This window comes from Globicephala melas, chromosome 5 (assembly GCF_963455315.2).
Source record: "Globicephala melas chromosome 5, mGloMel1.2, whole genome shotgun sequence".
NCBI classification, from domain to species: domain Eukaryota; kingdom Metazoa; phylum Chordata; class Mammalia; order Artiodactyla; family Delphinidae; genus Globicephala; species Globicephala melas.
The window spans coordinates 119,431,309-119,444,049 of NC_083318.1; the positions used below are offsets into that span (position 1 = coordinate 119,431,309).

The 12,741-nt window shown below is 50.3% G+C and overlaps 1 long non-coding RNA gene across 1 annotated transcript in view; it reads right to left on the reverse strand.

Annotated features, from left to right (window-relative positions):
* Nucleotides 1-12,741, reverse strand: part of LOC115846422 (uncharacterized) — a 32,739-nt gene that overhangs the window by 4,203 nt on the left and 15,795 nt on the right. The window contains exon 4 of the long non-coding RNA XR_004036884.2: nucleotides 3,014-3,249. This is a non-coding gene — a long non-coding RNA (uncharacterized lncRNA). The remainder of the gene's footprint in view (nucleotides 1-3,013; nucleotides 3,250-12,741) is intronic.

Genomic DNA, 12,741 nt, shown 5'->3' on the forward strand with positions numbered 1-12,741 from the left:
TTTTAAAACCCTCACATTGAGAGCAAATTTAATTATATTATTTTAAAAATTCCCCAAGATGCAATAAAGTGCAGTGAAGTCCTTTCCATAATCCTGATATGACCAGCTAATGCTGTTAAATCAGAATTTTATAAGCACGGTTATATTGGATCTGATTTCACTGAATTTTATCGTAAGATGATACATTTGTTTTGAACTGAAATCTATAGTTCTTAGGCACTTACCATTCGTCAAGCACCATGCTGGGCACTTTTATATACATTCCATCATCGTACGGGATGCTGGGCCCAGGTGATGCGTCATCCTGAACGTTTTCTTCATTAGTCATCACCATCACCATCAGCACCGTACTGTCACCATCATCACCATCCTCAGCAGCAGCATCTCCATCATTAGCAACATCACCATCACCACCTCCACCACCATCACCACACCACCATCATTACCATTATCACCATCATCACTATCATTATCACCACCACCATTACCACTGTCACCACCATAATCAACACCATCATCACTGTCACCACCACCATTATCACTATTACCATCACCACCAGAACAACTAATATTGGGCACTTACTCCATGTCAGGTACTTGCCTCAGTATTTAACATGTTTTTTTCAGGTAGATCTCAACACACCCCATAAAACAGACACAATTATTATCTCAATTTTTAATAGAAGAGGAAACTAATATTAGGATAAACTCAGGGATTTTCTCAAATACCCAGCTAGTGAGTGAAAGAGCTGAAAATCAAATCAGATGCTTAGTCTCATTCATTCATTCAGCAAATACTTTCTGAGAGGGTCTCCTAGTATCAGGCACCAATCCAGGGGCTGAGAGGTACAGAACTAAGAAGACAGAGGCAGGAGGTTTACATTCCACAGGGCATGTGTATGTGTGTGTGTAAGGGCAGATGCATGTGTGTGCATGTATGTGTATGTGCATGCCTTCAAGCAAGCATGGGTGTGTACATCTGAGTGAGGCAAAGACGTAGACAATGAAGAAGTAAACAAATAAATGAACAAAGACAATTTCAGAGAGATACAAGTGCTGTGATTCAATTAAAGCGGGGTGATGCGACAAAGGTGGCGAGGCAGGGCTACTTGAGACTGGCTGGTCAGGGAATACCTGTGTAGGTGACATTTGAATTGAGACTGAAAATACAAGAAGGGGTTGACCTGTTGGCGGAATTCCAGGGAGAGGGAACAGCGAATGCCAAAAACCCACACCAGCCACAATCCAGCCATGTTCGGAAGAGAAAGAGGCTAGTGAGTCTCCAGGGTCCTGAGCAGGGGACAGAGTTGAGAGTAAGGTTGGGATGAGCGGCAAGGCCAGGCCATGTGGGTAAGGGTTGGAGTTTGGGTTTATTCTGTGTGCAGTGGGAAGGGTTTTGAGTAGGTCAATGGCATGGTCTTTCTTATGTGTTAAAAGGCCATCCATGCTGCTGTGTAGACACAGAATTGAAGGGAAGCAGGATTAAAGATGGGGAGACCAGTCTGAAGGAGCCTGTGGTCATCCAGGCAAGAGACGGTAGTTGTCCGGACTGTGGTGATGACCATGGAAGTGGGGGAATAGAAGCATTTGAGATCCATTGGGGAAACGGAGTCAACAAGAACTGATCAGTTAGACATGGGGGTGCAAGAAAGAAGGCTAAAGACCCTGATGACAGCAAACACTTACCCAGGCCAGACACCGTTCAGGTGTGTTGTTGGAATAGAAGAAAAGAGAAGGAAGGTACCTCTGTTGGCACTGTGGAAACCAAAGGAGGAACTGAGGTATGGAGTGCTCAGCTCACACAGATAGAAGGGAGCAGAGACAGATTCAAGGGCAGGTGGAAAAGTGAGTCCAGGGTAGCCTTGTTCACGCCTGATGGCTGTGAGCTCCTGGCAGGGGTGGCTTCATCAGATCAGAGGTAGGTGGGTCCCTTGAATGCAATTGGAATTTGTGTGGTTGGATTTCTGGGTAGATTTATTGAACGTGCCATTTCCTCTAGTGTAAAGGTTTATCTCCCATTTACTTATGCCACAGTCTGAATTGGTTTTTTTCATTGCACTTACTGATTTCTAAATTTCCCATTTCAACTTTCCCTCTTGAATATCTCTTGTGTTTCAGCTCACAAATCCTTGACACACTGCTCTAGCCCTGTCTTTGGATTGTTATGGGAAAAATAGAGATGCAGACTAAGTCACCATCTCTCAAGAAAGTCTCCTGTTTGAGCCTTTTGTTTTCAAAGTTAGAGTGTTGTAACTTTGTAATTGTCCTTTCTCAACCACAGGAAACCCAGTTTCACCTAGCTTCCTGTCTGAAAAGTTTGAGATGTTTTCAACACTGTGGTTAAAACAATGGTTGGATTATCCTTCTTAAGAATTGAGCACTACATTGTCGTTGTTTTCACACCCTGACGTTCACTCTAACTTTGAGTCAGGTCTTTCAGTGTTATCGAATTTTCAGAGCTGAAAGGTACTTCAGCAATAAGATCAACCCTACCTTGTGATAGATGAGGAAACTGTGCTCTAAGCAAGATTTGCCCAGAGAATGAGGGCTGATCTTGAACAGGACCAGTTTAGGATAGGGCATGGGGAGTGGATAGATGGGCCTTACTTAGTGTATCAGTTAGATGTCACTGTGTAACAAACCACCCCAGAATCTAGAGGTTGAAAACAGCAACCATTTATTTGCTCATGATTCTGTAATCTGGGCAGGTCTCAGCTGGGTGGTTCTTCTGCTGGTCAACCTGGGGTTGCTCAGTGACCTCCAGCAGTCATGTGGATGCTGACTGGGATTCAAGATGCCCCAGCCAGGATGGTTAGAACAGCTGGAGGCAGACTGGGCGGCTCTCTTTCCAAGGGAGAGTCCAGCAAGGTAGCAAGCCCTCTGCAACCTCATGAGGAAAGTCAAGAGGAACAGCTCGGCTAAGCCTAGTCAGTCTAAGAACCAGGGAAGGTGAAAAGACACTGCTATTTAAGGAAGAGTTTGTAATGCAGCAGCAGCTGACTGGAACACTTACCCAAGATCTTCCCTTTTCTGTCTCCATGTCTGAAAATTCTTTCCTCAGATCTTTCACAATTGACCCCTTCTCCTCAATCATCTCTTCAAAGGTCACTTCTCAAAGGCCTCATCAGTCCTGTGTGCTGGTTGCCTCAGTAGCTGCCTTGTGCTCTGAGTTCATGGGAACAGGATCTGGTGTGGACATTGGTGGAGCTGTGTTACAGGTGGGGTTTGTGTCAGCGGCTTGTCTTCTGCCTAAATGCCAAAGTCATAACACAGAGATCCATGTCAACATTTGAAATAAAAAAATTTTTATTAAGGTATAATTTCATGCAGTAAAGTGTATCCTGAGAGCATAATTTGATGAGTTTTGACAAATGTGTAACCTTTACCCAAATCAGCTATTGGACACCCCATCACCTCAAAAAGATCTCTGGCTCCCCTGTCCAGTCAATTGTCCTGTTCTTGAGACTTTGGTTTTTATTACTTTAAATTTCCTCCTCTGTACTTCAGATTGGGTAAATTCTATCGATCTCTCTTGAAGTTCACTGAGTTTTTCTTCTCAGATTTGTACTGCTTTTTAGTACATCTAGTGAATTTTTTATTCCAGGTGCAATATTTTTCAGCTCTAGATTTCCCATTTAGTTCATTTAGTAGTTTGTATTTTTCTGCTGAGATTATCTTTTAATTCACTACGAACTCATTTTCCTTTACAGCCTCGAGCACAGTGATAACAGCTCTTTTAAAATTGTCAGGTGCAAATTCCAACATTTGGGGTCAGTCCCAGTTGATTCCTATGTTTCTTCTCATGTCAAGTGATTTTGGTTTGTACCCTGAACTTTGTGAGCAAAATGTTGTAGACACTCTGGATTCTATTATGTTCCACCTAAGAGTGTTGCCTTTTTTTGTTTTATAGATAGTTAACTTCTGAATTCAAACAGTAAATGTAATGTAAACAGTAATGTGTTTGCAGAGCGGAGCAGCTAAAATCTCAGTTTAGTTCTTCTAAGCTTGTCAGAGCCGTTTGGTATCTGCCCTGTGAAGCCACCTTCTCCTGCAGGGAGGAGAGGGGAAACCCTGGGAGACCCAGAAGAGGGACTGGACAGGTGTAGGGGCCAAGGGGCCAAGGGGCTGGGGAGGAAGGAAGGGAGGACCCTGTGCCCGCGTGACAGGGGAAGCTCCAGGGCTCACTGGTTCCAGTGCTGAGAAGCTCTGAAGGCAGGAGTGTCATTCTGACATGGAAAGAAGCGCTCTGTCCCGTTTTTCCTCTCCCCAGAAATCCACCACACCCCACTCTGCTCATCCCACTGCTCAGGCAGCCCTTCAGATCAGAAAGGACAGAGATGGTCCCTAGCCATCTCCTTTCCAGACCAAATTCCTCTTGATTTCTGGTTTAGATTTAGGGGCACCTGCTGCAATACCAGCCTCGTGAAGATAGATAATGAAGTCCCTCCCAGGATGGGGAAAGGTGACAAAAGTAACCAAGGCTCAGGGAAGAGACCTTTCCCTTGTTGGTAACTGTTGGAGTCACACTGTGTCCCCCCCACTGGCCCTCGCACAGCCTGGGAGTATCTTGGGCTCCACAGGTGTCTCTTGTACAAGAGAATGAGCCACCTGCTTGGGTGGCTTCTGCTGCCCTGGTTTCCCAGGCTCTGTACAGTCATCTGCTCCTACGCCTTGGAATGAACACTGAGGGTGTCACCTCTCACAGCCCCCTTGGCAAACTGCTGTCCCTCATTAATATTCCACAGCAAACCCAGTGAATCATTCCCACCTCACTTCTGTTTTAAATCCTTGGCACTTTTAGTTTCTATTTTTATATATTTTAAAATTAAGGATTATTTGATACATACAGATAGATATACCATAATGCTGTGTAGATCATGAAGCAGAACAATAAGTAAAAACAGCTGTGGGGTTTCCCTGGTGGCACAGTGGTTGGGAATCCGCCTGCCAGTGCAGGGGACACAGGTTCGAGCCCTGGTCTGGGAAGATCCCACATGCTGTGGAGCAACTAAGCACGTGCACCACAACTACCAAGCCACGTGCCACAACTGGTGAAGACCGTGTGCCTAGAGCCCGTGCTCCACAACAAGAGAAGCCACCGCAATGAGAAGCCCACGCACCACAATGAAGAGTAGCCCCCGCTCGCCACAACTACAGAAAGCCTGCGTGCAGCAACGAAGACCCAACACAGCCAAAAATAAATAAATAAAATAAATTTTTTAAAAATAATAATAATAAAATTAAATTAAAACAACTGTGAACCCTACCCTGAGCCTAGAACAAACATACTATTCTATGTGCTCCTTCCTGCCCAAACCCTCCCCCTCCCCCTCCACAAAAGTAACCACTCTTTTGAATGGTATCTCTATCATCACCTTGTTTCTTTACAGTTTCATCACAAAGCTGTAGCCCTAAACCACCTAGTGCTTAGCTGAGCCTGGCTTTTGAACTTATATAAACAGAACATTCTGTGTGTGTCCTTCAAGGAGTTGCCTTTTCCACTCAAGGTTATGTGTTGATACGTGTAGCGTTCTGCGTTCACTTTTACTGCTGTGCACCATTCCCTTATATGAATGTGCCAGACTTTATCCATCCTCTTGTGAGTGGACATTTGGGCTGTTGCCCATGCTTTGTTCTTAAGATGATGCCCTGTGGCCGTTACTGTACGTATCTCCCAGGATATGGGCTGTAAGAGTTTCTCTAGAGTGTCGACTAGAGAGAGATTGCTGGGTTTGGGGTGTCACGTCATCAGCTTTATTCATGGAACACTGACAGTGTTCTGAATCTGCTGTGCCGGTTGACTATCCCCAGCAACGGAAGACCTCACCAACTCTCCATATTCACAGACCTTCTAGATTTTGCCAGTCTGGTGGGTGTTAATGGTCTTGCCTATGAATTTAGTTTAATTTTCCCTGGAGATCTTTTCATATGTTTCCAGGCACTTCTCATGGCCTCCTCTAGGAGACACCTGTTCCTGGTTTGGGCAAACATTTTTATCACCTTCTTTCACTTCTTGTTGACATTTAGAAGTTCTTTGTATATTTTCTGTGTTAATCCCGTGTTCACTGCATATGTGGCAGAGGCCTTCTCCCTGCGTGTGTCTTGTCTTTGTGTATGGTGTCTTAAGTTCTTATGTTAAGTAGCAGAATGTCTTCCTCTTTTGACTTAAGAAATTCCATCCTACCCCAGGGTCATAAGGATACTCTTTTATAATATCAAAGTGCAAAATGTTTCGAGCGCAAAATGTTTTTCACATTTAAATCTTTAATTTGCTTAGAATTGATTTTTCTGTAGGGTTTGAGGTAGGGATCTAAATTATTTTTTTCCAAAGGGAGAACAAATCTTCCAGCACCATTAGTGAGTGGCCTACTCTTTCCCACTGATTTATAACATCCTCTCCACATTACATCTAGTCTCCTTACATGTGTTGTCCAGATTCTATTCTGTTCCTAACTGTCTACTCTTGCACCAATATCACACTTCCTTAAGGTTTATAATAAGCTTTATAATGTCTTGTTATCTGATCGTGCAAGTGCCCCTCCTCCTAAATCCATTCCTCTTCTAAAGATAAGTAACTAGCTACTCTATTCCTGCATTAGCGAACACACTCAACTGTTTGTCATACTGCCTTTGCACTGATGCTGTTTCACTTCTCTGGGGCGCCCCTCTCCCTCTTTCCTCTGAGTAACTCCCGCTGGATCATAGGCTCAAATCAAGCCTCATTGCCTGCAAGCCTCTGGAACCATCTTGCAAGACGGGCCAGGTAGTTATTCTTTTGGTATGACCCTCCTGCACTGAGTTGTTCTTGCTACTTTCTGCTCCCTCCCGCCTTGCCTCCCACTAGCCCTGACTTGCTTCATTTTCACACACCCATCAGGAGAGAGCTGGGAAAACTAGCCTAGAGCCTTCCTCCCTCCTGGACAGCGGTGCTGTTCCAAAGCCTTTGATCCCTTCTCTTGGAGCTGATGTTCTCCGCAGCCCGAGGAGAAAGGCTCGGGGACCTCTATCTCTATTTTCCAGGCAGAGGAAGTGTCCTCACCCCTCTCCCCTCCCCCCAGCATTGCTTTCCTTCTGAATCACTGCCAGAGCCTGGGATGAGCCCAGATGGGACCTCAAGCCTGTCCCCTCACTGGGAGGATGTGGGGGGCAGACAGAAATGTCACTCAGCCCACATGGGATCAGTCATCTCTCTGCACCAGGCCCTAGGCCTCCACCACGTGCCAGCACCACGCCTGGCACTGTCCCTTCTCTTGGGTCTCAGTTAGTGGACCTCACGTCCAGCCCATCAACGGCCTTGGCTGCCCCTGCCACCATGTCCCGGGGCCCAGCCTCCTCGCTGGTTGGTGTGGCCTTCACTTCGCTGACACCGACCTGCTGTCACTAGGGTGGGCTCTGGTGAGGCGGCCATGCCAGTGGCAGAGGGGCAGGCTGTGTGGCGGCCCCTCTGTAGCCTGGTCCAGGCTCTCACACCTGGACCCAAAGAGCTGCTGGCTGGCTCAGCAACACCATGGCCTCGGCTAGAGGACTCTCGTCCTGGTTGTGGAGGCCACTCGGCAGGCGGGCTGGCAGCTGGAGATAGGGCCCTCGGCCGGTGGGGAGCTCGTGGGCGGGGCCAGGCTCTTCTATGCCTCTTCCCGCACTTGCTCCCTCATGCCCAGTTTCCCTCGTCGCACAGGCACAGGGTTCTCCCTTCCTCCCCCCCAGCCCCTCTGCCCCTGCACCAGTCCAGTCCCGTTCCTGGGACTTTCAGTGTCTCCCCTCCTCTTGCCTGCAGCGAGTCACCAAGCCAGGCCACCAGTACCCCAGGCCCTGCAATTGCAACATTCCGGTCAGCAACCTGCCTCCGTCCTCACCCCCACGGCAGCCTCTGCTCCCAGCAGCCAGAGAGAGGCCTCCAGATCAAAACTTTCTGCTCCTGTCTCCCACTGGCTTCAAACCCTGGCGGCAGCAGCTCAGCACAGCTCTTTTGCTGGAGTCTGCACTGCGGGGTCAGACCCTGATTCTCCAGCCACACTGGATGGCGGGCAGCTAGGGAGGGGCCGGGTGCACCGTGCTCCCCTGTTTCCCATGCCTAGAGCCCAGCTGATGCCTTCCCACTCCTTCAGCCTCAGTGCAGGCAGCCCCCACTCCGTGAAGGCTGGTCTGGCCTGCCCAGTCATGTGGCCCTTCTCCAACCCGCCCTGTGCACCGTGAACATCTGTGCACGGCGTGGCTTGCCACTCTGTGGTGCGAGCATCTAGAGTTTGGTATCGGGTTTGTCTTGTTGCCTCTTGTAGCCTGAGTGTCTGCACTGAGTATGGCCTCAGCCTGGGAGATTGTGTCGCTTCTGCATTGCTGTGTTCTGGTCAGCTCCCCGCCAGTGGAATGAGAGATCTTTGAAGGCAGGGACCAGGCCTTATTCCTCTCTGCCTATAGAGGCCTAGCATGAAGGAGGTGCTCTGTAACTGTTTGTTGAATGACTGAATGATTGAACGAACGAATGAGTGAATGCAGGACAGACGTCATTGTGAGGGTACCAAGGGGAGGGACTTCACATCCATACCAACCCACCCAGGGTACCATGTGGACAGGCTATTTGGGGACCTGCAATAAGGACCGAGATCCCATGTGTCCAGACACTCTGCAGGGTTGATCCAGGTCCCCTGGCTGCAGGGCTGAAGTGGAAGCATGCAGGCTGGACAGACAGGCCTGGTCCCATTCCTGGGCAATGGCCAGAGTTTGGAGAAAGCACAAAAGATTCCTGCTGCAAAATCAGACAGGGCATAAGATAGTTTAAAAATATACAAACCCGGGCGCTCTATGAAGCCAGTGGTGGAAAGGTGGGTGCAGAAGAGGCATGGGGGCAAATGAACATGTTTGGGTTTAAAAACAGCCGAAGCATCTAACAGCCGGGGAGGTTGGCTTGAACATTCCAGCATGTTCTGTTGATTTATGGCTGTTGCTAGGTAACAGAGTACACTGAGGCGGGTGTGATTTTAAAGCTGCGGCTCCTGACCAAAGAAAAAACCATTAATCGGGCTGGGGGCTGGGGGAGAGTGTAAATGCAGCCCAGAGGACAGGAGCGGTGAGCAGCAATTAGAGCAAAGCCAAGGGTAGCCAACGCTCCACGTCTGCAATCCTTCCCGGGTGCGTTCAGCTGCGAGGGTGGAGAGCCAGCTGCTGACATGGCTTCTCCTTCAGAAAGACACCAGCGTGAATTTACCTTTTAGTTTGCAGTAAATCGATTTAGTACGTGTCCGATTTCTAACACAGCACTGCTAGTGTGCAAAACTAGCAGTGTGTGTGAAGCGTGTCATCTTGATGGCCAGGATTCATCGTCCTCACTTAGGTTACAAAGGGCTCCAGCCTCTCACCAGCTCTGTTCACTTTCCGAGCGCTCACTGATACTTCTGTGTACCCTGCTGGGGTTCCAGGGTGAGCGAGACAGAAGTCCCCACCTGGTGAAGCTGACATTCAGAGGAGGGGTTGGGGGGAACAGATACTAAATCATAGTCACACTTAACAAGAAAAGTGTATTTTATGCTACAAAGTAAAAAAAGCAAAGCCAAGTAAAGGGGTCCAGGAGTAGGGGTGAGTGTCTTGTGTGGGGGGGTTGCGGTCATAAATAGGAGAACGCTGGTTGGCCTCACTGAGAAAATATGTGAGCAAAGTCTTAAAGGCAGTGAGAGACTAAGCCTTGGAGATAAAGGAAGAACAATACAGGTGGAGGGATAATCCAGCAGGTGCAAAGGCCCTGAGGCAGGTTGGAGAAACAGCAGGGAGGCCAGTGTGTTTAGAGTGGAGTGAGGTGGGAGGAGTGGGGAGAGGGAAGCAGATCATGTGGGGTTCTCAGGCCACTGGGAGGACCTCGTGGCAGGAAGAGGGGGGCACTTGGTGGGGAGGGGAAACCGCAGTTCACTGGACCATTCTGTGCCAGGTCCTGTGCTGGGGGTTTGTGCACCTGAGAGGGGTGAGACTCACTTACCTAGTTCATGGACAAGCAGACTGAGGCCGCTGGGGAAGGGCCAGCAGGAGGTCCAAGCTGCTGAGTGGCAGAGACTGAATTTGGGCCTTTACCTGCTGACTCCTTACCTGCCTTTTCCTCCCACAAACTCCTACTTATTCTTCAAGCCCCAGCTCAAATGTCCGCTCCCTCTGAAGCTTTTGCTGAGCCCATCTGTACTCCTTGTGTTTGGTGTCCCTGCAGCCCCAGGACCTCCCCCCACCACACTTATATTAGGGCTTCGGATTCCTCTTCTGGACCATGGGCCCTTCAGGGCCTGTCCCCAGGCTGATTTACACCTGGTCCCCAGAGCTCACTCAGCACGTGCTTATTGAACAAATGAATGGGAGGGAACGGGACAGGGAGAGAGGGAGCAGGTAGAGACGGTGGATGGACAAGTGCAGAGCAGCCTGTGAGAGAGAGAGAGAGAGAGAGAGAGGAGTGATGTACGGGGCAGAGGGCAGTTAGCTGGGAGGAACGTACACTGCAGTTTGTGTCTCTCCCACACTCACACGCTCTTTGCAGGCCCATGTGTGTCCTGTGGCTCCAGGATTCCATCTTTCAGATGGCAGGTGCTGGTCCCAGTCCTGGAGAACTGGGCTCTATCCCATCATACATACATACATATGTACATACATACACATATATGTACATACACACATGCATCTTCACTGTGTACACTGGTAGCTGCCCCTGGGAGCCCTAACCCTGTACAGACCCCTGCAGGCCCCCCTTGTCTCTCTACCCCACCCCTATCACCAATACAGGGACTTCCCAGGGGCCTGGAGGCGGCTGGGCTGAAGGGCGGGACAGCACGGCCTCCAAGAAGCTAGGATGTGCCTTCTGGGGTCTCAGCCCAGCTCCAGTTCCTCTGGCTGCATCCTCTCTGCCTCAGAGCCCCCTTCAGTCTCTGCTTGGAGGGGGGATTGCAGCAAATGTGCAGGACTTGGCACCTGGACGCTGGTGACTGTGGGGAAGTAGGAGAAGAACGAACTCTACCTCCGTTCCTTCATTCATTCAGTCACCCCCTCAGAAACGATTGCACACTTACTATGGTCTGGCACTGTTTTAGCTGGGAAGCCCTGTGCTCGTGAAGTGTATGTTCTAGAGACACAGATGGAGAGTGAATAATCAGACAAGGAAATGATATTATGTCAACTATGTTCTTCTAAATTATCACATAATGCTAAGTGCTGTGAGAAAAATGGAGCAGGGAAGGAATCGGAGAGTGACGGAGCTGCCATTTGCAATGGCGTCACATCCAGGAAGGCCTGTCTGAGAAGGGGATATTTGAACAAGGACCAGAGGAAGAGAAGGAGGCTAGGGAGAGCCTGAATCTGCCCGGGGAGCTCATGGCTGTGTGGACGCTCCACTTCCTCAACTGCAAAGAGGCTCCCGTGACACCCACCTGGTCTATTGCCAGCAAAGCACCTAGCGCCATGCCTGGCACACAGTAGGTGCTCATCATACGGCAGAAAGGACAGCTGTGAGAGCCTCCAGTTCTGGGAGTGGCCATCCCTCTGGCTCCCCGGGCGGGAGCGGCTCATGCAGCACCCCAGCCTCAGCGACCGCTCGGTGCTCCTCTCATGCTGGTCCCAGGTCAGAATCCCGACCCCGATATCCAGTCCCAGACCCGAGGCCCGTGCCCTGCACACAGGCCTCCCGGCCGCGGGGGGCCGTCTTGCTCCTTGTGTCCATGTTTCAGTCTCCCAAATGCACTGGGCCCTCTCGGTGACGTGGCTGAGCGTGAGGTCCTGGCAATCAGAGCCTGGAAAGCATGTGGGTGCAGGCAGTCTACCTGGGAGGGGAGCCCAGGGCTCATCGCTTGCTCCCTGCTGTGGGGAAAGGGGGCTCCAGTCCACTGAGACGTGGAAGGAAGGTTCTGGAACTGATCCCTGAAGGAGAGGGGCAGCAGCAATTCTCCAGGGATTCTTCTTCCAAATAAGTCAGGGGCGCCCAGGTGGCACTGACTCCGCACACTCCAGGTTGCATGGGCTCAAGACCCAGGGGTGTCGGTGAGGCCTGGGAGCAGGACGCAGCAGGACGCCAGAGTGCTAGAGGGGACCTGGCAGCCGGGCGAGTCGGAGCCTGGCCAATGGTCCACCGCAGCTGCGGCTAGAACCAGAGGACGGTGGAGGCTGTCGTGGCGTCTTTCCCAGCACCAGTCTCATTCTTCAGCACCATGACCCTGGGCAGGCCAAAGATGGGACCTCCCTGGCCTCAGGGACTAGTCCAGGAGTGGGCAGGTGTCCAGGCTGGGGTCTGTGAGTGCAGAGAGTGGGGACGGCTTTCCTGCTCTAGCAGAGATGCTGTGAGATGTGAGCTGCTGCTAGCCATGGTCTCCCCACACCCAGAGAAGTCCGCCTGTAGCAGGCGGAGAACGAGGCCAGCCCCTGGAGAAACAGAGAGGAGAGGCGGATGAGGTCCGATGAAGTTCACGCCCCAGGGGCCATGTGTCCCCCAGGTTGGGTCTGCTTTCTGAGGCTTGGATTCATGTCCCCTTTTTGCTAAGCCAGTTTGGACCGCCTTTCTGTCACTTGCAACCCGAGGGTGCTGGCCAACGCTTCCCATCATCCCTGGCACCATTGGGCCCTCAAGGACCCTAGTTCTCAGGCTCTGCAGCAAGGTAGTAGGTAGATCCCAGCCACAGTGACAGATGCCCCAACTCCAGCCCTGCTCCGTGACAGGCACAGCTGCCCTCCTGTATGAATCTGTTGCCTCTGCCTTGGCTCTCCAAGGCCCCCTGGGTTCTGACAGCC